The 25,118-nt window shown below is 34.9% G+C and overlaps 1 long non-coding RNA gene across 1 annotated transcript in view; it reads right to left on the bottom strand.

Moving 5' to 3' along the window:
• Window positions 1–16,856: 16,856 nt before the first annotated feature.
• Window positions 16,857–25,118, bottom strand: part of LOC125933894 (uncharacterized) — a 51,635-nt gene continuing 43,373 nt past the window's right edge. The window contains exon 3 of the long non-coding RNA XR_007461142.1: window positions 16,857–17,025. This is a non-coding gene — a long non-coding RNA (uncharacterized LOC125933894). The remainder of the gene's footprint in view (window positions 17,026–25,118) is intronic.

The raw sequence follows: 25,118 nt of genomic DNA, 5'->3' as shown, positions 1-25,118 counted from the left end.
ATCTGGGGAATGAAAAAGGCATTGAAATCCAAGAGGCACAGAGAACTCCTTTCAGACCTAACTTGAATCAATCTTCTGCACAACATATCATAGGGAAACTGGCAAAATACAAGGATAAAGAGAAAATTCTGAAAGCAGTTAGGGATAAACAGGTTCTAACTTAACTAACAGGTTCTAACTTATGGGTCTATGGGTAGACCCATAAGACTAGTGGCAGACCTATCCACTATCCAGACTTTAGCCTCTACTACAAAGCTGTAATCATCAAGACAGCACAAAACATGGTACTGGCACAAAAACAGACACATAGACCAATGGAATAGAATAGAAACCCCAGAACTAGACCTACAAAAGTATGGCCAACTCATCTTTGACAAAGCAGGAAAGAATATCCAATTGGAAAAAGACAGTCTCTTTAACAAATGGTGCTGGGAGAAATGGACAGCAACATGCAGAAGGTTGAAACTAGACCACTTTCTCACACCATTCACAAAAACAAACTCAAAATGGATAAAGGACCTGAATGTGAGACAGGAAACCATCAAAACCCTAGAGGAGAAAGCAGGAGAAGACCTCTATGACCTCAGCCATAGCAGTTTCTTACTTGACACATCCCCAAAGGCAAGGGAATTAAAAGCAAAAATAACTATTGGGACCTCATGAAGATAAAAAGCTTCTGCACAGCAAAGGAAACAACCAACAAAACTAAAAGGCAACCAACGGAAGGGGAAAAGATATTTGCAAAGGGCGTATCAGACAAAGGGCTAGTATCCAAAATCTATAAAGAGCTCACCAAACCCCACACCTGAAAAACAAATAATCCAGTGAAGAAATGGGCAGAAAACATGAATAGACACTTCTCTAAAGAAGACATCCAGATGGCCAACAGGCACATGAAAAGATGCTCAACGTCGCTCCTTATCAGGGAAATACAAATCAAAGCCACACTCAGATACCACCTCACACCAGTCAGAGTGAACAAATCAGGAGACTAGAGATACTGGAGAGGATGTGGAGAAACGGGAAGCCTCTTGCACTGTTGGTGGGAATGCAAACTGATGCAGCCACTCTGGAAAACAGTGTGGGGGTTCCTCCAAAAATTAAAAATAGACCTACCCTATGACCCAGCAATAGCACTGCTAGGAATTTACCCAAGGGATACAGGAGTGCTGATGCATAGGAACACTTGTATCCCAATGTTTATAGCAGCACTTTCAAAAATAGCCAAATTATGGAAAGAGTCTAAATGTCCATCAACTGATGAATGGATGGAATACTACTTGGCAATGAGAAAGAATGAAACATGGCCTTTTGTAGCAACGTGGATGGAACTGGAGTGTGAGGCTAAGTGAAATAAGCCATACAGAGAAAGACAGATACCATATGTTTTCACTCTTATGTATATCCTGAGAAATTTATCAGAAGACCATGGGGGAACGGAAGGAAAAAAGAAAGAAAGAGAGGGAGAGAGCCAAACCATAAGTGACTCTTAAAACCTGAGAATAAACTGAGGGTTGATGGGGGGGGGGTGGAGGAAGGGGAAAGTGGGTGATGGGCATTGAGGAGGGCACCTATGATGAGCACTGGCTGTTGTATGGAAACTAATTGGACAATAATTTAACATTAAAAAAAAAAGAAGTGCTGTGACAGCAATTTCATAGACAGCTATAACACAATGTGACTTGGCTAGAGCCTTTGGAGAAAATACAGAGACAACTGTAATTAGCAGAACTTAAAGCTTCTGTTAGAACCAGGGTGGAAAGGTTTAGTTTCTATGTAAACAATGGACCATTGTGATTCTAACCTTTACTGATCAGTCATTGATATCTGAAAGTAGGTAGTAGATATCTATGGCTATTTCTAAGGAGCTCAGGATGCCTATCAATCTTTTTAAGACCCTCTACAGCTGATCTTGAGGCTCCTGAGCATGATTCTGAGAGGAACACTTTTGCTAGATTACCAGCAAAAGGAAGTGAATGAGCCCCAATGAAGGTCAGATTCAAAATGAATAGATGTTCAGGTTAGCAGAAGTTTAGGCTTTGATGAGTGAAAGTACTTTCTGCTACTTATTCTATGTTCACAATAAGGTCTCCAGACTGCTGGGGCTTCACACAACAGCTAACTTTCAAGTTGTTACGCAGAACTTTGATTTTAAATTAGAGTGGGGAGGGGGTGGGGTGCCCCGGGTGGCTCAGTCAGTTAAGCATTGGACGTTGGCTTAGGTCACGATCCTGTGGTTCCTGAGTTCAGAGTTCAAGCCCTGCGTGGGTCTGTCTGCTGTCAGCACACAGCCCACTTTGGATCCTCTGTCACCCTCTCTCTGTGTCTCTCCCCTGCACCAGTGTTCTCTCTCAGAAATTAAATAAATGAATAAAGTAAGTGAGTAAGTAAAGTACTGAGCATTTGTAGTACTTAGCCACTCTAGTATTCATTTTTTCTTATTTTATACCTATTAAAGCCAGAGGCAGAACTATAGACTAACCTCTTGAATTCAAATGCATTTTCCAGAAGTTTCCAGATTCATTGCCTAACACATAGACTTACAGACCCTGTATTTTTTTTTTAACAATTAGCACTGGCCATGGCTTAGGTATTAACAAAACAAGATTGGAGGTTCCATTACAAATAACTTCCTTCTACTTAAAGATTATGGCTAATATGCAGTATATAAATACAAAGGATGTCAATATTAAAATGTAAACTTAAAAAAAAACTTTCAATTTTCCTGTCTGATCAATTGTATTATACTGTGAAACTTAGTTAAGTATCTGCATATTTCATCTTCTTACATTTATATTTGATATAATTTAATTCCTTTAATATGTACTTGTTATTGTTTAATTAAAATAGAGATTATGCCTACAGACTAAAGACTTAAAGAGCCAATTTATTTCCTATTAATATTTATCTTGAAAAAAGGTGAAACACTTAGGTGACAGTAACCTAAGAATTAATTATAAAACTTCTAAAATTCAGTGCCATTATTAAGGAGCACTGTGATTTAAAAGACATGAAAAATTCTCCCAATTGACAATGAAGTGTTCTTATCATTTATCCCACTTTTAAGAGTTTTCATGCTGAATAGCATAGGAAAGAAATCTATATATTTAGTATAAACAGTGTGTCACCTGATCTTTCTGCTAGAAAATGTTAAACTATGTGATTGCTACATTGTGCATTTCAAAATGTTAGCTAACTGTTGTTCTGGAAGACAGAAAAGAACGAAAATTGAACATTTACAGTCCAGAAATCAAGACGAGTAAACACTTATTATACTAAAATAATGTCCAACTATACCACTATTGAAATGGCTAATGTGGAAGAAAGAAAAGATAAAAATTCAGGGAAATATTTTTAAGTAAATATGGTTCAACTATGTAATAAATAGTACTTTCATGCTAAAGTACATATACTTTTAGGAGGGTAATGTAAGTGTTACTGTACAGATAGAAAGGGAATTTATATTTCTCCCTTGCTTGATTCAAGTGCACACTAAAAAATATCTAGTAGGACTTAGGATTTATACGTGCTTTCCTGTGTTATCTATGTGAGGCAAATTGTGGCATTTAGCCTAAAATAATGTTTACAATACGTACTGTCACATGAGGAAACAGTAAGCACTGTCTTATCACAGGAGCTGTATTTTTTTTACATGTATTTGTGAATTTTTACATGGGTAGACAATATTTACTTATCAAGGCAATTGGGCTTTTTCGAACAGATTAACACAGCAGTAAACATGAAGGAAACCATGGGTTCTTTCACCTGTTTCAAAGATACACAGGGAATGTTTTAGCTATTGCTCCATCAACTGATATCTTTCCTGACAGTTGAGAAGAGAAGAATTACTCCTGGGTATTACTTTCTTGATTCATAGCAGGATAGTTAGAGGCTTCTGCAAGATTGGTAATATGGAGAAAGACAGGAGATGTGATAGATCCAGGATTTGATGAAAAAGATTCTTATGCCTTTGCATCAGCTGAGATGGAGACATAATAAATAATTGAAGGAGACCCTGACTAAGAAACAGTCAATGAGTTACCATCTTATCCTCAAATGTGATAAATCCATGCAAGTGAGAAATCCAAAATGCTTGCTATAAACTCATTTTGCAATCAGTATAAAGGTTTGGAACATTGCTTATATATATTTTGGTAAACTTTAACAATAGTATTATGTCATTGCTCTAATAGCCATATATGTGGTCAGAAGCCTTTTTATTACATTGAAAGCCAATAAAATATTAATGTAATCATTTGAATCAAACTAGATTATTTTTATCATTTTTAGAGTGCCCTCCTTAATTCTACAATCAACATTTCTCGCTTTAGCCATCCTGTTGGAGTCACATTTATTCTTACCTCCAGGGATAAGTATTCATTGATATAGTATAAAGAAAAGTGATAGGTTTTCTTTTTTCTACATAGAGTAACTTTTAAGGAGAGAGAGACAGAGTTGAGTTGCTAAATTAGTTTCTGAGGGCTGTCATAACAAAGTATCACAAAGTGGATGGCTTAAAGCAACAAAAATGTCAGCTTCACAGTTCTAGAGTCTAGAAGTCTAAGATCAAAGTGTTATGAAGGCCAAATACGCTCTAAAAACCTCTAGGGGAATATCTTTCCTTGTCTCTCCTAGCTTCTGTTAGCCCCAGACATTCCTTGACTAGAGCAGTATAAATTCCACCTCTACCTCTGTCTTCGCATGGCTGTCTTCCTTTTGTCTTTGTGCTCAAATTTCTCTTTTCTTAGAAGAACCAGTCATATTGGATTAAGGGCCCACCCTTCTCCAACATGACATCATAACTAATTATGTCTGCAACAACCCTATGCTCAAAAGCAGTCACATTCTGGTGAACTGGGGATTTAGGATTCAATATACTTTTAAAGGAATACAATTAAGCTAAAACAGATCTGTTGTGAAGAAAAGGAAGAGTGAAAATGAGAAGGAAATACATTTTTGCTAAAGACACTTTCCTGGATTCTAAATGAAAATTTGTGGACATTTTCTTTTTATACAGGTTTTAACAACATTAATTTTAAAAGGTCACATTATTACCATGTTTTTTACAAAAGCTGAAATATTTCTATGTAAAAAGTATCAATTTTAAGAGCTATTTAGTCATGCCAATATCAGACAGTGCACTGTTGTTGGAAAAATCTGTGAATATTCCCAATTCATAGGCATCATACTGAAATCTAAAGAGGCATCTCACATCTAGCTTCCTGGTTTAGGATTTACTTTTACTTTAATATCATAAATTATCTAAGCGTTTGTACCTTATATTAAATAAAATTATGTTTAGAGTGTAGCAGAAAGGATTCTGTCCAACATTCCAGATGAAGCAGACCTGAGAGATCTACAGCAGTTATGAAAAGCAGAGACCAGATGAGGCAACGGAATGCAGTGGTTAGTTAATGTTTGTGCAACTAGATCCTTATCCCACTTTTTCAACTAAGAGTACTAGCAATCTCTGCTGGGAAGTGGAGTGGATGAATGATGAAAACCTGGACAATGGTACTCCATCCTACTTCCTTGGCAATACAGAGAAGTTCAAGCAGTGAACTGCTATGGCATGGCCAAATCTTAAAATGAGTACCCTCCTAATACTAGAATCAAAATTGTGAACATCAGTCATGCCAAAGCTTCAGTGTTAGTAGATGTGAAGCTGCTAATTTGGAAAGATATACATTTTGACTCTTATAACTCAAAACATTTCTGAAACTCCTCTTTTAACTTTCTTTAGATCCTTTAATATCTTTAAGTCATAATCATAAATTTATATTTTCTTAAAGCCACTTAAGACCTCTGGAGTTAATCAAATATCATGAATGAGCTAATTTTGATGCTGAACTGAATGACCAAGCTAGACAATAGAAATGTGATAAAATGAAGCTTTTTTTATGACCTAAACCATTTTTACTTACAATTTCTCTAACTTATAAACAATGAAGCTTGGGATAATGCTACAAAAAGGGCACTGCATACCCTTTATGAATAAGCAGTTTCAAGACATCAGAATACATGTATTATAGAAATAACAATGTCCTTATATTCATGTGTCAAATAGAGATTCCATACATCACATTAAGTCAACTTATAAGCATAAATATAAATGCACACACAGACACAGGCAAAGCAGGTTTTGAAGGGAAGGGAATTGCTTCATCAACTCACATTGTTTTGCTCCTTCCTAATCATATATATTACTATAGATAAAGGAAAAATTTCAATATTAAGAAATTGTATATTCTTAACACAGTAAAAACTAATTAGACCCACAAGTGCTTCAGGACATGGCCCAAGTTTAGAGCCTGAATATCATTAGATGTATTTCAGATATTGGTAATATAATAATGCATATTTTATTAACCTCCTTCATTTTCCCCCTTTTGTTCCATTCAAAGAAGTCTTATTTTATTCATGAATTTAAAAAATGCAATATCCATTTTTATTCTAAATATACTTTGAGGTATTTAGTCATGATGTTTAATGTTCATGGATCACCTTCATGTTTTTATAAGAGAAATAACTTCTAAAAGTTTCATCAAGGAATACAAAAATAATATATTTCTATATGTAAATGCCTTGAGAGTATGAACATATTCCCTAATCACCTAACTGATGGAGAAGGATAAAGTCAGTTAATTTTACTTCTTTGGCTATTTGAATATTTCATTTAATTGCTATAATATTTTATAGAAAATAGAAATTGAATAATATATAAAACTTTATCTTAAAGAATATTTCAACTGATTAAATTCCACACTATGTATGCAATTTTATCTATTGATATAAAATATGTATGAATATATATATGCCCACATACATATACATACACATTTATATATTTGCGTATGTGTATGTATATGAATAAATAAAAAGGTCTAACCACCTTCTGATTTTACAGTGGTTTCACAAATTCTCTCCGCTTACATATTTTCTTCATTCTTTTTTATTTCGTTTGCATCTTAATGCCATCAGCTTTATCTGTCTTATAAACTTTCTTTGAAGTTTATTTATCTATTTCTTTTGAAAGAAACAGCGCTAGTTGGGGAGCAGCAGAGAGAGGGAGAGAGAGAGTTTCAAGCAGGCTCTGCACCGTCAATGCAGAGCCCGATGAGGCAAACTCATGAACTGTGAGATCATGATCTGATCCAAAATCAAGTCAGATGCTTACCCGACTGAGCCACCCAGGTGCCCCTAAGATTTTCCTCAATGAATACCAGAAGGAGTAGATCATTTCAATGAAAGCTACCTCCATTCCTATTTATGGGTGACTTGAACTATAAATATACATTTGAGTATTATCTGGATATAAACATGGGAAAATAAAGTGTTATTTTCATAAGACAGTTTGCAAGCTGTTCTTCAGTGTTCAAATTCTGGGGAGAAAATGGTAGAAACATACCAGTAAATCTTGCCCTTGTTTGAGTCAAGTTTAACCACAAAGTGCAGATTCTTTGTAAGGTCAACCCCTCAAAAGCTAGGTAGTTATAAAACCTCTTTTATAAGAAGTTCATATAGTATGTTGAAATATTACTTTTATCTTATTTTCATGTTTGTATTTATTCCTATTTATAAGAAAAGCAAATCACATTAAGGAATGGTTTATGACTGACTACTAAATTCAACATTAAACCTAAATTGTTGTGCATTAAAAATAACAGAAAACTGGGATAAAATGAAGCCCAAACTGAGTATTATACCTGTTATTCATGTTATGAGCAAAGGATTAATCTCAAGAGTATATATCAAACTGTACTAGATCAACAAGAAAAGATTCAACACTTGAATAGAAAAATGGTCAGAGGACATGAACAGATAGTTAAGAGATAATAAAATTGAAATAGGTAATGAATATGAAAATGCTTAACCTTAAGAGGGAAAAAATTGGGAAGATGCAAATTAAAATCACAGTGAAGTATGAATGCACATCTATCAGATTGACAAAAATTACCAACAGTCTGCAAAGCAGGTTGCAGAAACACACAACTGCTTACATACTATTTTGAAATTGTTAAAAACATTTTAGAAAGCAAATGAGAAAAATCTAGTATACCTTACTTCTAGTTACGTTCTCTGGAAGAAAAAGAGACAAAGAGAGAGAATATTTATAGCAACATTCTTTATTAGAGAAAAAATCTGAACATAAATTTCCATCAGATGAAGGATAAATAATTTCAGCTATATTCATGCATATGGATTATATATAAGAAGAATACATCAATTGAGATGAATCTCAGGAAGAATGCTAAATGAACAAAACAAGAATGTAGGAAAAGAATATAGAAGCAAAATATAGAAGTAGGAAAAGAATATAGAGAAAATGATATATTCTCAAAAATATATGTTAAATATTACTAAATATTCAAAATTGACTAGAAAGGCACATATGTTTACTAAAAATCAATGAGTTGCATATGAATGATAGACACCAAATTTTGAATCCTAAAATCTGTAATAAACCATAGAAGTTCCCAAATATCCCGAGCAATCCTGAGAAAGATCAAAGTTGGAGGTATCATACTTCCTAATTTCAAACTGTATTACAAAGCTATAGTAATCAAAATAGTAAGGTACTAGCATAAAATCAGATACAGAGACCAATGGAAAATAATCAAGAGTCCAGAAATATACCCCTAAATATATGGTCAACTAATATTTGAGAATACTCAATGGGGACAGAACACTTTATTTAATAGTGTTGGAAAACCAGCATAACTACATGCAAAAGAATTAAATTGAACCCCTAACTCACACCACTCACAAAATTAACTCAAAAAAGACTAAAGACTTACACAAAAGAGTTGAAACCCTAAAACTTCTGAAGAAAACATAGAGAAAAATCTTCTTGACATTAGTCTTGACAATTATTTTTTTTAGATATGACACTAAAAGCACAAGCAACAAAAGAAAAAAAATTAGTAACAGAGTACATCAAACTGAAAATATTCTGCTCAGCAAAAGAAAAAAATCAACAAAATGAATAGGCAACCACTGCAATGGGATAAAATATTTGCAAATCATCTGATAAGGAGCTAACATCCAAAACACATAAAGAACTCATGTAAATCAATAACAAAAAATCTTGATTAAAAAATTGAGCAGAGGAACTGAATAGACATTTTTTTTTTCAAAGAACACATACAAATGGCAAACAGGAACATGAAAAGGTGCTAAACCTCATGAATCATCAGTGCAATGCAAATCAAACCCACAATGAGATATCACCTCATACCTGTTAGAATAGCTGTCATTACAAAGACAAGAGGTAACAAGTGTTGGCAAGGATGTGGAAAAAGAGTAGCAATTAGCTTCACCTTTAAGGGGCATCTGTAAATTCAGCTAAATGATAATTGAAATCTCTTGCTTTTAGTCTTTCACAGACACCAAAATAAAATTAGCTTTTACCGTTTGCATTATCCACTTACTGGCTTCCTTTCCATTATCAATTGCTCCCCTTACTTCCAAATGCCATTAGCTTTTGCCCAATACTAACCTTCCTTCCTAGGTAAGACCATCAATCAGTCTTAAGATTGACACATCAAGTCAACAGCAATATAAATCTGGCCAATCCTTCACCCTTTTCCCATTCACATGCAAATGGAGTAGCTAGAGCAGAGTTGGATAAGTATTAGCTTATAGAACTGTCTAATCCATTTAAAAGAAAAGAAGCAGGAATTGTTAATAGTACCTTAGGCAGGTAAGAAGTAATAAGCGATCCCATTATTCCCCCATGTATTCAGTGAGTAATATTTAGATATACTGTCATAGTATCATGTTTAGAAATTGATTCTTCCACCAGAACTCATAAATGCAACCCAGGTCCTGGCACTACATGAAGAGGCAGAGGAAACGGAAATAGAAACGGAAAGGCAAAGGCAAGAACCACATTTTCCCAAAGATAGCTCAACAGCACACATTAAATTCTAGTATATATTCATTCAATCCTTGTAATCTCTTACCACAGTTTAGTAAGCACATATTTCAACTGTCCATTCCAATTTTCAACCATTCTGTTTTTATGGATGATGAAATACATGAAAATTTCACTATAAGAAGATATTTGGTCCATTATTGCACTGTATCAGCAGTACCTTGATTAGATGACAATTATGAGGTCCAAAAAGAAATAACATTTTCAGCTCTAAATCTCTTATCATGTTAGACATGTTTGCTTCAGTTGATGAATATGCAAATCCACATCCAGAATCAGTAACTACCCTGGTTAAGACTCATTAGTATCTATCTGAACTATAAGTAATAGGTCAATTTAATCTGCTATGAGCTTGTCTGTGTCTGTCAATAGGCAGTGCATGTCTGCATTTAGTTTCTGTTCTTGTTCACAAACAATGTAGGGCATGGCAAACAGTTGCATATACTGTTCAGCAATCTGGTTAAGTATTTTCTCCATCCTCAGGGCATTTTATTCATTGTGATAAAAATTACCTTGGGTCTCTTGAGGGTAGGACCTAAAACCCTGATTCCCTAGTTACTTCATCTTTGGTGGTATCCTATAGACACTATATACTATATATACATGTATATACTATAGTGTGTGTATATATGTATGTGTGTATACATATATAATACACTTGTATATATATAGTATATATAAATAAGTACACTATATACACATGTATAGATTTATACACGTATAAATCTATACATGTGTATATAGTGTACTTATTTGTATATACATGTATACATTTATATATACATGTATAAATCTATACATGTATATACTATATTTGTGTAGATGTGTGTATAGAGGGAGAAGCAGGTAGGAATAAGCATATATATACTACTACGGTGTATATACATTTATAGTACATATAAAGGAATATATATATGTATGTATTTCACAAGGCTAGGATAAACTGAGCAAATCTGTTGTTTGAGGAGTTGATGAAACATTAAAATACACAAAAATTGAGAAAATAAATGGAGTAGTTACTAAATTTTTGATGGATAAGTCTTAACCTGTTCACTGGAGTCAATCAGTCTCTGACTGGTTGATTTTTCTTTTCAATTTTTTTACATTTATTCATTTTTGAGAGACAGCGTGTGAATGGTGGAGGGGCGTAGAGAGAGGGAGACACAGAATCTGAAGGGGGGTCCAGGCTTTGAGCTGTCAGCACAGAGCCCAATGTGGGGCTCGAACTCATGGACTGAGAGATCATGACGTGAGCCAAAGTCCGACACTTTACCAACTGAGCCACCCAGGCACCCCCTGAATGGCTGATTTCAAAATGAGAACCTGACATTAGTTGGTTGGTTTCACAGATTTAGTAAATACTCTATTTATTTCCTCAATTTTTATACTATATTTTATGAAATATCTCAACAGTTGCAACACTTAACTTTCCAAAGTTTTTTAACCACTTTTATTTTTATTGTTTCTTTTAATTTGAAAGAATACTGACTTTTTTCTTACTATGCAACCCCACTTTGGGAAAGCTAAGACAGGAGGACCATGACAGATTATTTCACATTATCCTCTTCTCCCAACATTAGTCACATAGGAAGTCTTTACAGTTGGAACCCTTTTTATTACATCATCAATCATAACTTGGATTAAAGGGTCTGAAAGAAACTTAGTGTAATTATATGGACAATCCAAAGTTACTTGCATTTTTAATATTCAGCAACCTCGGAAGGAGGATTGCATATGAAAGTTATAGGTGGAAAACGACAATTCTCCTTTTCAGGATATGTTACACACTTTTGCCGTTACTCATACAGGCATATTGAGAGTTTATTTATCTACCCACATTTCTTCAAAGCTGCAGCTATCCAAGTGTCTTGAGTAATACCAAACATGCCTTTCTATCCACAGTGTCTAACGCAAAACAAGAGGTCATTAGTATCCCATGTGTAAAATTAATTTTAATAGCTCCTCTATAAGGAATCAACATATGATGTTTAAAGAGGCCCCTGATTCTCTCCCACTGAAACTGTGCAATTCTTTTTGGCAATTATCTGTAGGAAGGAGTTACTTTCACTCACAGCACATCTTCCCAACCACCTTTTGGCTTTATATTCTTCCCTTCTACCTGTTTGATTACCAGGTGTAACTCAGTACTTTGGCAGTCTCAAGTTAGTCTTTAATTCCTTTCAGTTTTGGCTTTCTCACTACCTAAATATTACTTTTTGACCCATTAAATTTCTACCCATCTTTGATCTTCAAGTCATTTATGTGATTTTTCTCATATAAGTGGTCACTGTGCTTGAGTGACCTCTCATCAGCAATGGCTTAGAAGTAACTTTGTCACCATAGTATTCCGCCACTGTAAAAATAAGTAAATAAATATCACTTAAACTATCATGTCGAGGTTTTGTTTAATTATCCTATTCATAAATACATGCATATAAGGCTTGAATTAAAAAAAAAAAAGGATAGAGCAGAAATATAGAACAAAGCACAAGCAGTCATAAACGGGTCCAAAAACTTTCAGGCACATCTCCCAGTTTGTATAACCTTATAAAACAAGCACATATCATCAATCTTTTCATCCATAAAAAATAAAGACAGATTATACTGGGTATCCCAGAGAGTTTTAAATTTTAAATACTTTCAACCACTAAGAAAATTTTATAAACAGATGCATCCAGAAATACTAAAGTATATCAAGATGAGATCCTAAAAGAGATTCAAGTAATCCACAGGAAGAAAAGAAAAACAGATCAGAAAAGTGGAATGAACAAACAGAAACACACCTATATAAAATAGCATATTTAAGCTCTAATATAACAATATTACCTTAAGTGGAAGTAGTCATAACATACCAAAGGCAGAAAACGGCCAAATGGATTTCAAAACAAAACCCAAAACAAAAAACATTGCCCAACTACATGCTTTTTACAAGAAACTCACTTAAAATTCAACAACATAGGTAGATCGAAAGTAAAAGAAGAAAAATAAAAAGATACACCATGCAAACTTTAACTTAGAAAAAAATAAGGAAAACAGGAGTGGCTTCAATATTAAAACAGAATTCAGAGCAAGGAAAATCATTCCAGGCAAAAAGGGCATTATGTACTGAGATCAATTTACCAGTAATACATAAGAATCTTATAAGTCAACATACCAAGAAAATATACATGAAGAAAAAATGGATAGTATAAAAGGCAAAATAGATAACCCATTATTGTAGGTGGGAACTTTAACATTATTGATAGAATGGGCAGAAGAAAAAATCATCATGGATATAGAGATCTGAACAACACAATCAACCAAAAGTATCTAATTGACATTTCATCCTAATCTGTAGATTTCATTTCTACCAAAGACCACATTCTTTTTATAGACACAGACATGCTTGTTCTAAAACTTATAAGTAGTCACCATCTCTAAATGGCTAAAACATTCTTGTCAAAGAAGAAAGTGAGGAAATTATTCAGTATTAAAGCAAGAGTTTGATAAGACAGAAGGACAGACACACTGAACATGGAACAGAATACAAACTTTAGAAACAGACCCACACAAAGAGGTCCCAACTTTTTTTTTTTTTGACAAAGTTGCAAAAGTATTTCAATTGATAAATAATAGCTTTTTCAACAGTGTTAGAGAAACTGGCCATCCATAGGCTAGGTAGACAGATAAAAGGAAGAAAAAAAAATTCACCTTTAAACCATTTAACTCATACAAAATTTAAATAAATAGGGTCATATATTTAACTACAAAATACAAAAGTACAGTATCTTTAGAAAACCAAACAAAACACCATAGGTGAGAGTCTTCAAGGCTCTAGGCCTAGGAAAAGAGTTTTAGAACTTGATACCAAAGCATAATACATCAAAGAAAATATAAATTGGACCTTATCAAAATTTAAAAATTTTAGCCTGCAAAAGATCCCGCTAAGAGAATGAAACATGTTAAAGACTGGGATAATATATTTTCAAACAAAATACTGACAAATGACTTGTTTTTAGAGTATATTAAAAAGTTTCAACTCAAGAAAAATAATAAAAGTAGAAAAATTTAAGACACATAAATAGTCATTTCAAAATAGAGGATTCAGAGCTGGCAAGTAAGTACATGAAACAATGTTCAACATCATAACTACGACAGAAATACAAATTAACCAACTGAGCCACCCGGGTACCCCATACAGCAATACAAATTAAAACCAGAGTGACCAAAATAAAAATAGTAACAACATAAAATGTTCTTGAGGAAGCAGAGGCAATTAAGTCATATTGCTGGGAAAGTAAAACAGCACAGTCACCCTGTAAAATGGTTTTGAGGCTCTTATAAAATTTCCTTATGTCCCAGCACACATATACTTAATATTATCAAACTTGAAATGCACCAAATATTGTTTGAGTACTGAGTGGTTAAACAAACTAGGACTTTATACAATGAAATACTAAGCAATAAAAAGGAATGAACTAGTGATAATACACAGGAACTTGTGTTATGATCTGAGGAAATTATGATGAGTAAAGAAAGCCAATGTCAAAAAGTGACACACTGTATGATTCCATTTTTATAACATTCTTGAAATTTCAAAAGTATAGAAAGGAAGAACAAATTAGCATTGCCAGGGGTGAGCAACGAGATCAGGGAGGAGAACAAGAGAGAGGTAAATATAAAAGGTCAACAGTAGGAATCTGTGTGGTGACAGTAATTTATACTGACTGTAGTGGTGGATACATGACTACACATGTGTTTTTGAAATAGTACAGAACTCAATACACACACACACACACACACACACACACACACACACACAGAGTACAAGTAAAACTGGGAGATCTGAATAATCGATTGTATCAATGTCGATTGCCTGGTTGTGACATTACACTAGTGCCCCTTCTTTTGCCAGACTGAACTCCAACACCCTCCAGCCCAGGAGTTCCAATGAGCAGGGGGGCTGTCAAGAGTGATTTCTTTCTTCCAACCCACAAACCCAGGGAACATTTGGCAATGTGTGTAGGCAATCTGGTTGCCACAGTGGGGAAAGTGCTACGGGCATCTAGTGGATAGAGGATGGGTTATGGTGCTGAACACCCTGCATATCATAGAACTTTCCCTACAACAAAGAATTATCTGGCCCAAAATGTAAATAGTGCTGAGGTTTAGAAACACTGAAATAGCCTCAGGAGGCTGATATAAAGCATACTTGGCCTTTCAGCCACATATTATAAAACTGGATAAAGTCTAGAGGCTATAAACACTCTAAAACTTACCTTCATCTGCCTGGGTTCCATCATCTCTTAACTACTGGACAGGTGAGTAAATCTTTACTGTCTGATAAAGGGCCAGTATCCAAAAATCTATCAAAAACTTATCAAACTCAAAATCCAAAGAATAAATAATCCAGTTAAGAAATGGGAGAAGACATGAATAGATTTTTTTTCCAAAGAGGACGTCCAGATGACTAACAGACACCTGAAAAGATGCTCAACATCATTCATCATCAGAGAAATACAAACCAAAACTATAGTGAGATATCATCTCATACCTGTTAGAACAGCTAAAATTAACAACATAGGAAACAACAGATGTTGGTGAGGATGTGAAGAAAGAGAAACCCTCTTACGCTGTTGGTGGGAATGCAAATTGGTGCAGCCACTCTGAAATTACACTATGGAGGTTCCTCACAAAGTTAAATATAGAACTACCCTAGGACCCAGCAATTGTACTACTAGGTAGTTACTCAAAGAATACAAAAATAATGATTCAAAAGGATACATGCACCCTGTTGTTTATGGCAGCATTATCAACAATGGCCAAATTATGGAAAGAGCCCAAATGTCCACAGACTAATGAACTGATAAAGAAGCTGTGGTATATACATACAATGGACTATTATTCAGCCATAAAAGAGAATGAAATCTTGCCATTTGCAATGATATGGCTAGAGTATATTATGCTAAGTGAAATAAGACAGTGAGAGAAAGACAAATACCAAATGATTCCACTCATATGTGGTATTTAAGAAACAAAGATGAACAGAGTGGGGAAAAAAAGAGAGAGAGAGGCAAACCATAAAACAGACTCTTAACTACAAAGGACATCCGAAGATTGCTAAAAGGGAGGTGGACAGGTGAATGGGTTAAAAGGTGATGGGTATTAAGGAGGGCACTTGCTTTGATGAGCACTGTGTGCTATATGTAAGTGATGAATCACTAAATTCTACTCCTGAAACTAGCATTACACTATATGTTAACTAAGAATTTTAATAGAAACTTGAAAAATAGATAAATAAAAGTTTACACTTTACAAAAAGAAACTAATGTAACATTGTCAACTATACTCAAAAATAATTAAATATAAAATAATATACATGGAAAATTTTGAGTATTTGCCACTTCTTTTCATAAACGTGCATATATACTAATAAAATAAAGTGAATGGATAAATGCACAGTAACATGCAAGCCTGCAACATTTAAGATAACTTTATATGGGGCGCCTGGGTGGCGCAGTCGGTTAAGCGTCCGACTTCAGCCAGGTCACGATCTCGCGGTCCGTGAGTTCGAGCCCCGCGTCAGGCTCTGGGCTGATGGCTCGGAGCCTGGAGCCTGTTTCCGATTCTGTGTCTCCCTCTCTCTCTGCCCCTCCCCCGTTCATGCTCTGTCTCTCTCTGTCCCAAAAATAAATAAAAAACGTTGAAAAAAAAAAATTTAAGATAACTTTATATATTAAAATAAGAAACAGAATAATACAAAATACTTATGTATTAAGTAACAAAATGTATTTAACACTGAATTTTTTCTGGAAATACTTGTATATGATATATACAATACTTATACAATAAAATAAACACAAGGTTTACATTAATATAGTAGTTTTTATTTTATTATTATTTTTTATTATTATTTTTAATATAGTAGTTTTTAGGGGTGCCTGGGTGGCTCAGTCAGTTAAGCATCCATTTTCAGCCCAAGTCATGATCTTGTGGTTCAAAAGTTCAAGCCACACCATTGGTCTCTGTGCTGACAGCTCAGAGCAGGAGCCTGCTTCAGATTCTGTCTCCATCTCTCTCTGCCCCTCCTCCATTCACACATTTTCTCTCTCTCTAATATAAACATTAAAAAAATTTTTAGTATAGTTTTTATTAAAAATTAATTTCTTGTAACTTTTAACAGAATTTTGAAATTCTAAATAAACTTAAGGTATTAAATTAATAACAGTTTTTCCCCATGCTATTGACCAGAATATCAACTATTTTATAACAAAGGCTTCAGCGTAATTTTATCTGAAGTATTTTGCTTTTGAAAATATGAAAACCACTACCTTGTAGTTATCAAAAATCACCTGATTTTTCATTAATAGTGAGATTTTGACTAAAAATAGTGTGATTGTGGAAGAATTTTCTGAACTACTTTAAAAAATTCTTTTATTTACCACTTATACAATCATAAATGCTACCAGTTAAATTTTAAAGTCAAAGATGATGTATTTAATATTGAAAATATTTTGTTTGATCATCAAACACAAAGTCCAAAGAAATGTCAGTGTTGACATATTAGACATGTTGTCATAGAAGTCCAACATTTTGTAATTCTGTCTAATTAATATTAAGGTAAAAGAAATGTTTTTAGCACTTTGGATGACTGATTTGTCTAGTTACTATTTTGAATCAATATACTATTGAAATGTAGTTCAAAAATGACCAATTTTAATAAATAATTTGCACTAAAGATGCCCTAGCTCTTAAAACTAGAAAATATAAAATAATTGATTCATTTAATACATATTTGTAAAATACCCTTTAGGAATATGAACAGGCCATGAGTGAGCCTGTAAAATCTATACTTCAAAGTAAAGTAAAATCTTTAATCCTTTTAGTACAATTAAGGACATCTTAAACTTTATGTGTGAGAAGAAATCTGATATGTGTTGCCCATGAAAGTTCTTGCTTTCTCCCATAAAAGTATAGATGATGGGCTTTAAGGTTGCATGATATTTTAAGTTCTTTCATTAACTTAAAAATTCAAATTTTAGCTCAAGCAGTTCAATACTATTTAATTAAATACCTTAAGTCTTTATGTTATACAAATAAAATCCCTTATTTGTGTTGAGAACATTTTGGTGGAGGATATAGGCCCTACGCTTAAGAAGATAATTATCCAACACAGTAGATGATAAAGTAAATGGTATAAACTACCAGTGATAGAGAAATTTTGAGAATTTGGTAAGTTTAAGAATTGGATCACTAGAGCATGTTGAGGAAGGTTTTTCTGGAAGCAAGACCTTAACCAGTTCTTGACAGACAGGAGGAATTTTGGTGAGTAAAAAAACAAAACACAATTTAAAAAAAAAAAGGAACGTTAATGAAAAATGTTCGAGAGAAATAAATATATGTAGCTTTGAACTGGGAAAATGAGAAAAGCTATTTGGTTAGAATTAAGGGATTCAGGGAAAACATAGTGTGATATATATTAGGAAATGTAAAATGTAGTACATTAATAGCCTATCACCTAAACCAATTTTTTACATTATGTATGCAGTAAAAACAGCTATTGTTCAGCAGATAAAAGAGAAATAACAAGAGGACTTCCTGCTATAATCATAGTACATAGTAATAAAAGCTTCAACTGATTCAGAAGTTAGTGAGAAAAACTTAATTAAAAAAACGAAATTATAGGAGGCCACATTCCAATATACTACAAATTCCTTTTAGATGATTTATTCACCTACATCATAAATACTGAATAGCTATTTGACAGGTCAGTACACACACTGAGTATAATAGACAGAAGAGGCATGGCTTCTGTACTTACGGAATCCAGAAGAACAGACAGATTGAAAGCAAGCAGGTATGTGTTCAAATCATTTGCTCTGCCATGGTGAAAATTTCCTAATTGACCCCCAAAAGAGATCTGAGCCCTCTTTACATTATAATAGAACACTGAACATACTTTTGTTAATGCATTTGTCTCTATGGGTTTTTTAATTTATATTTGTGTCTGTCAAGCAAATGTGACCCCTTTATGTACAAAGATCTTACCATTGTGAATACAACACAACTTAATTCACTGTTTCATATTTTGAAATGAATTTGTGGATGTGGATATATGTACACACATTTGCACACATATATTGATAGACTCATTCTTTCACTTTTGTTATCTTTATTCTAATGAATAAGAAAGTGGAAGCCAAAGTAGTCAAGGATTAATTCTCAATTGTCCAGTAAAATTTCAAGCATTCATGGGCATATGATTGGGTCTTTAAGTATCCTATTCAAGATAGGACTGGCTATGGTATTCAGAGATTCTTCATAGTTCAATAAAAGCCATTCATTTACAAAATCGTACTATGCCTACAATTATTTTTTCTTTTATAACTAAACCTAAGAAACGAACAGAAGCACATTTGCAAAGACACCTTATAGTTCATGTTTTCAACACTGTGAGCATAAAGCAATATCAATCAACTTTCAGCTTCCATATTAATAAGATCTTTTTGTGGTCAACATTCTTACACTTTGATTTTATTCATGGGCTGTCTCCATTTCCATTTTGTTTTTTAAATTCACGTCAATCAATTTTACCTAATGATTATTCTTCTTGCATAACCAAAAAAAAAATTGAGTAACTTGACATTATCTCTATTAACATCCCTTTCTATGAATTAACTAAATTTAACACCATTTTTAACTTTTTTCCCTTATCCTTTGTAGTATAAATTATCCTTAACTGTCAAACTGAAATGGTTCTTGACTCTTCCGCCTTTTTTCTTAAATGTTTTTGAGAGAGAGAGAAAGAGACAGAGAGAGAGACAGAGAGACAGAGAGAGAGACAGAGAGAGAGACAGAGAGAGAGAGACAGAGAGACAGAGAGAGAGAGAAAGAATCCCAAGCAGCTGACAGCACAGAACCCAACGTGAGCCTCTATTTCACAAACTGTGAAATCATGACCTAAGCTGAAATCAAGAGTCAGATGCTTACCCAACTGAGCTACCCAAGCACCCCCATGCCCTATATTTTTTATAATGAAACACCAGACTCTGTTTTTTTTTTTAAACCAAAGGAAATGTAGCTGCAAAAATAATACCACTGAGTGCTTCAGAAGGTCCAGTTGAGTATTAGCAGCCTGGCTTGCTCTCACACTTTTTCTTTTCCAAGCTTCATGCTGTTCATGGCTCAGGGGAATCCACCATCACCATGAGGATACACAAGGAGCCACAGGCATTGAGAAGAAATTCTGAGGGACACTACCGTGTCTTCCTTCTTAGTGCTGGGACCTGTGAATGGAATCTCCTGGACCATACATAGGCTTGCTCTGGAATTCCATAGCCAACCTTCAGGGATTTCTAAATCTCTATAAAGTTCCCAGGATGAACTTCCCCATTCAAAGAATAGCCTTATCTCAATCTCTACTTGGAGGCACAACCCAGGGGTTTGCTTTTCATTGGAATCTAGAAAAAATCTGCACACCAGCTCAGAATGGCTTCAAGCAAGGTTCACAGTTCCCTGTACTTCATGAGTAGAATGCTCTGTTGGCCCTTCCTTTTCTTAGCTTCTGGTGATTGCTGGCAATCCTTGACATTCCTTGGTTTATAGCTGCAACCCTCTAATTTCTCACTTTTTTCATAGCAATCTTCTATCAGTGTGTATGTATGTCACTGTATGTGCAAATCCCTCTTTCCTTATAAGAACACCAGTCACTAGATTTAAAGCCTATACCACATTACCTTATTTTAAGTTGATGGTGTATGCAAAGGCCTTGAACTTTGTCACTGTCATATAAGGGTAAAATGTTTGTTTCCTCAATGTCTCTCCCCTGCCCACTTCTCTTTGACTCTTCACCTAATTTCACTGAGTCTGCTCCACACTCAACAGATTAAACATTTGCACCAAGCAATAAGCCTCATGATGACATTTCTATTTTCCCCCAAGACAGCTCCTTCCTGTTGGGGCAGGTACATTTAATCAACCAACAAGCATGCTGTCCACATGCTACAGTGTCATTCCACCCTCGACCCCCAATGATAGCTGTCGCCTACCGGTTTTTTAGCCCTCTCTCTCTCTGTCTCTTTCATTCTCGTTCTCTCTTGCTGTCTCTTGCACTCAGACTATGCTTAGGGTTTTGGGTACCCTCCATTTGGTCCTCTGGGAATGCAGTACCTTCCTCTTCTAGGACATGTGAGCACAATACATCTTCACGTTATACATCTCTCTGTGCTGTTATTCTGTGTCTGCACCAGACTTGATCATCAGAAGGAAAAACAAAAGCTTTTCAAGTAACATAATTATATTCCTTACAAAACAGTCATCATCAGACAGTTGTTAGACCTCCTACAGATTATCTTCATAATCAAAGCAGAGAGTAAACCAGAACTTATTAGACACAAGTTATTCTTATGGACAAATTTGGAGCAACATACCTAAAGTGTAACTTTCAGAGATCTAACTTAATATTCGAAGCAGAGAGAACCTGGATTTGAGGATCAGAATTCTAGAAACACAAACACACACCTTGAATAAGATTCATAAAGTATCAAAAAGCAAAAATGAGAACAAACATACAAAAAAGCAAGCCAATCTAGAGGCCTGATAATGCTTACTACTAACAACAAATCTGACGAAAAGTTTCATGCCTTCCTTAAAGGTGTGCAGAACAGAAGTGTTTTAAAACGTCTTGTCATTTAATAAGAAATCATAACAATGTAGGTAATTTTAGCATGGCAGCAAAAGTAGTACAAAACAAAGGGGCCTAACTAGAGGAAACAAAGAACAAATAATTGACTTAAATGTCAATATTTTATGACATTACTAAATATACTCTGCTTAAAGTGAATTATGTAGGGGCCCACACTTTGTTTATATGAATATGCCAATGCTGTGAAAAATTCTCTTTCAGGAAAATAACAAATTCTCCACTATCAAATATTTGCCAGAATTCTATTGTTTTCTAGCAGCACTTAATAAAACATCAAGTCAATCAACATTATTTTCATTCTTGAAACTGTAAAATAAAACTGTGCTCCTTGAAATACACTTAGCAAAAAAACTGTTTCAAAAGTATAATTTAAGAATCCATAAAGTTTTGTTTGCTAGAGCTGCCTTAACAAGGTACCATGGTTTAAACAACAGAAATTTATTGTTTCACAGTTCTGAAGTAGAAATCAGGGATTAAGCAGGTTGATTTCTTCTGAGAACCGTGAAGAACAATGTATTCTTTGCCTCACTCTTTTTCAGGTAACTGGCTGGCCATTTTTTTGGTCTTTCTTGGCTGATAGATGCATTACTCAAATCTCTGCCTAGAGATTCACACAGCATTCTCACTGTGTATGTTGTCTTCAAACTTCCCTTTTTTATAAGGTCCATCCTAATGACCTCATTTTAACTAGATTACATCTGCAAAGACTCTATCACCAAATAAGGTCTAATTCTGAGGTACAAAAGGGATTGGTTAGGATTTCAACATAGGAATTTGAGCAGGGCATTATTCAACCCAAAGCAAATACTCCTAACATTGTGCTAAATTTAATTTCCTCAAATTGGCTCTAGATCCTTCAGGAATCACCCTTCATATGACACTTTTCCTGCTATATTCTCACTAAGTATTTTATCAGTAACATTCCTTTGAAAATATTGCTTGTGGGGCACCTGGATAGCTTAATCGGTTGAGTGTCTGACTCTTGATCTCACGGTCGTGAACTCAAGCTCCACGTTGGGCTCTGTGCTGGGTGTTAAGCCTAATTAAAAAATAAAATAAAATAAATAAAAATATCATTGCTTGGATAATATATCAATCAGCATTCAACCACAGAGACAGAGCCAGTAGGAGATGTTATCAATAAATGTATATCTAGATTCCTATATACGTATGTTTGTATGTATCATTTATCTATCTTTTATGGTGAGTTGGCTTACGAAATGTGAGATGTGGATCATCAAGGTCTGCAAGGCAATTGGCTTTGTGTCTGATAATGGAGACAGGCATGTACTCAGAAAGAGATCATGAGCAAGCTGCAGCCCTAAGCATGAACTGTATGAGGATAGATTGAAACCTGTGTCTGTTCTATAACCTTGGTAAAAAGAGTGTTGCAGAATCCAGGGAACTTCCTAATGAATCTAAACCCACATACCCAATCCAGGAGTCAGAAAGCTGAAGAGGGACCCAGAGGAAGACAGAGTAACTATAAGCCATACTGAGGCTACGTCAAGAGTGACTGACTCACCACATATACTTTGTTTGGATATCAAGTGAACAATGAACACTTATGTATTAAATTTAATTTGTCAAACTTTCTATGTTCTAAGCCACCTGCATTTTCCTTAAAATCCTGCCCCCCCCACCCCCAACAGAAACCACTCTTCTGTTTACTATTTCCAGAGCTCTAGTTATCTTGGTCATTGTGTGATATATCAGAGGTCAGAGCGGTACTATGGGTTGCTTTATTACCAAGTCATCCAAAAACAAATTGGAGAGTTGATTTCCAGCTGCTGCTCTGAATCCTAAACCTCTGGACACCAGCTATATAGAATAAACTGTATCTTAGGAAATTAGTGTTACCTTTTTAATTTTGTTATTAGTATAATAAATTTCTTATAACTGAAATGTCATATAATTTTTGATAACTTGGGGTAATTTAATGTATTGTAAAGTATTTTACAGACATCCTTATTTTACCATGATCTGGATTTTGAAGCAATTTAAGCATTAAAATGAAAAGTTTAACTCCAAGAAAGGGTATCTGTGATCCCAGGTATGTTTCATACCAAGCAGGTAATCAGCAACAACGTTATGTGAGCCCCAAAATGGATGCTCCTTTTCTACCTTCCAGATCCTTTGAGAATCTCCTTTGTGGCCACTCTCACCAGAAGAATTAAAAAAAAAAAGAGAGAGAGAGAGAGTTCTATGAACTATAATTCATCCTTGCTAAATTGACACAACAAAACCATTATACAAAATATTCTTTCCTATGCTAAGCTTTCCCTAGAGCTTAATTTTTAGTTTCTTAAAAAGTTTTCTCTCAAAATAATACTAATACAAACTTACTGATGCATAAATATTTCTAAGGCTTCCTTAGAATTGATTACAAGAAGTGGAATTGGGGGTACCTGGGTGGCTCAGTCAGTTAAGTGTCCGACTTCAGCATAGGTCATAATCTCGCTGGTCCCAAGTTCGAGCCCCACTTCAGGTTCTGTGCTGACAGCTCAGAGCCTGGAGCCTGTTTAGATTCTGTGTCTCCTTCTCTCTCTGCCCCTCCCCCACTTGCACTCTGTTCCTATCTCTCAAAAATAAACATTAAAAACATTTTTTAATAAATGATAAAAGTGAAATTGTAGAATTAACTGATCAGCATATTTAAAACACTGCTTTGGGGAAAAGACCTCTCTGACCTCAGCCGTAGCAATTTCTTACTTGACACATCCCCAAAGGCAAGGGAATTAAAAGCAAAAATGAACTACTGGGACCTTATGAAGATAAAATGCTTCTGCACAGCAAAGGAAACAACCAACAAAACTAAAAGGCAACCGATGGAATGGGAAAAGATATTTGCAAATAACATATCGGACAAAGGGCTAGTATCCAAAATCTATAAAGAGCTCACCAAACTCCACACCCAAAAAACAAATAACCCAGTGAAGAAATGGGCAGAAAACATGAATAGACACTTCTCTAAAGAAGACATCCAGGGGTGGTGGGTTGGCTCAGTCAGTTAAAGCAGCCGACTTCAGCTCAGGTCATGGTCTTGCAGTCCGTGGGTTCCAGCCCCGCGTCGGGCTCTGTGCTGACAGCTCAGAGCCTGGAGCCTGTTTCAGATTCTGTGTCTCCCTCTTTCTGACCCTCCCCCATTCATGCTCTGTCTCTCTCTTCTCAAAAATAAACATACATTAAAAAAAAAAAAAAAGAAGACATCCAGAGGGCCAACAGGCACATGAAAAGATGCTCAACGTCGCTCCTCATCAGGGAAATACAAATCAAAACCACACTCAGATATCACCTCACACCAGTCAGAGTGGCCAAAATGAACATATCAGGAGATTATAGATGCTGGAGAGGATGTGGAGAAACGGGAACCCTCTTGCACTGTTGGTGGGAATGCAAATTGGTGCAGCCACTCTGGAAAACAGTGTGGAGGTTCCTCAAAAAATTAAAAATAGACCTACCCTATGACCCAGCAGTAGCACTGCTAGGAATTTACCC

This window comes from Panthera uncia (genome assembly GCF_023721935.1).
Source record: "Panthera uncia isolate 11264 chromosome A1 unlocalized genomic scaffold, Puncia_PCG_1.0 HiC_scaffold_16, whole genome shotgun sequence".
In the NCBI taxonomy this organism is placed as follows: Eukaryota; Metazoa; Chordata; class Mammalia; order Carnivora; family Felidae; genus Panthera; species Panthera uncia.
The sequence above is the reverse complement of the archived record's forward strand: the minus strand, read 5'-3'. Positions and strand labels throughout refer to the sequence as shown.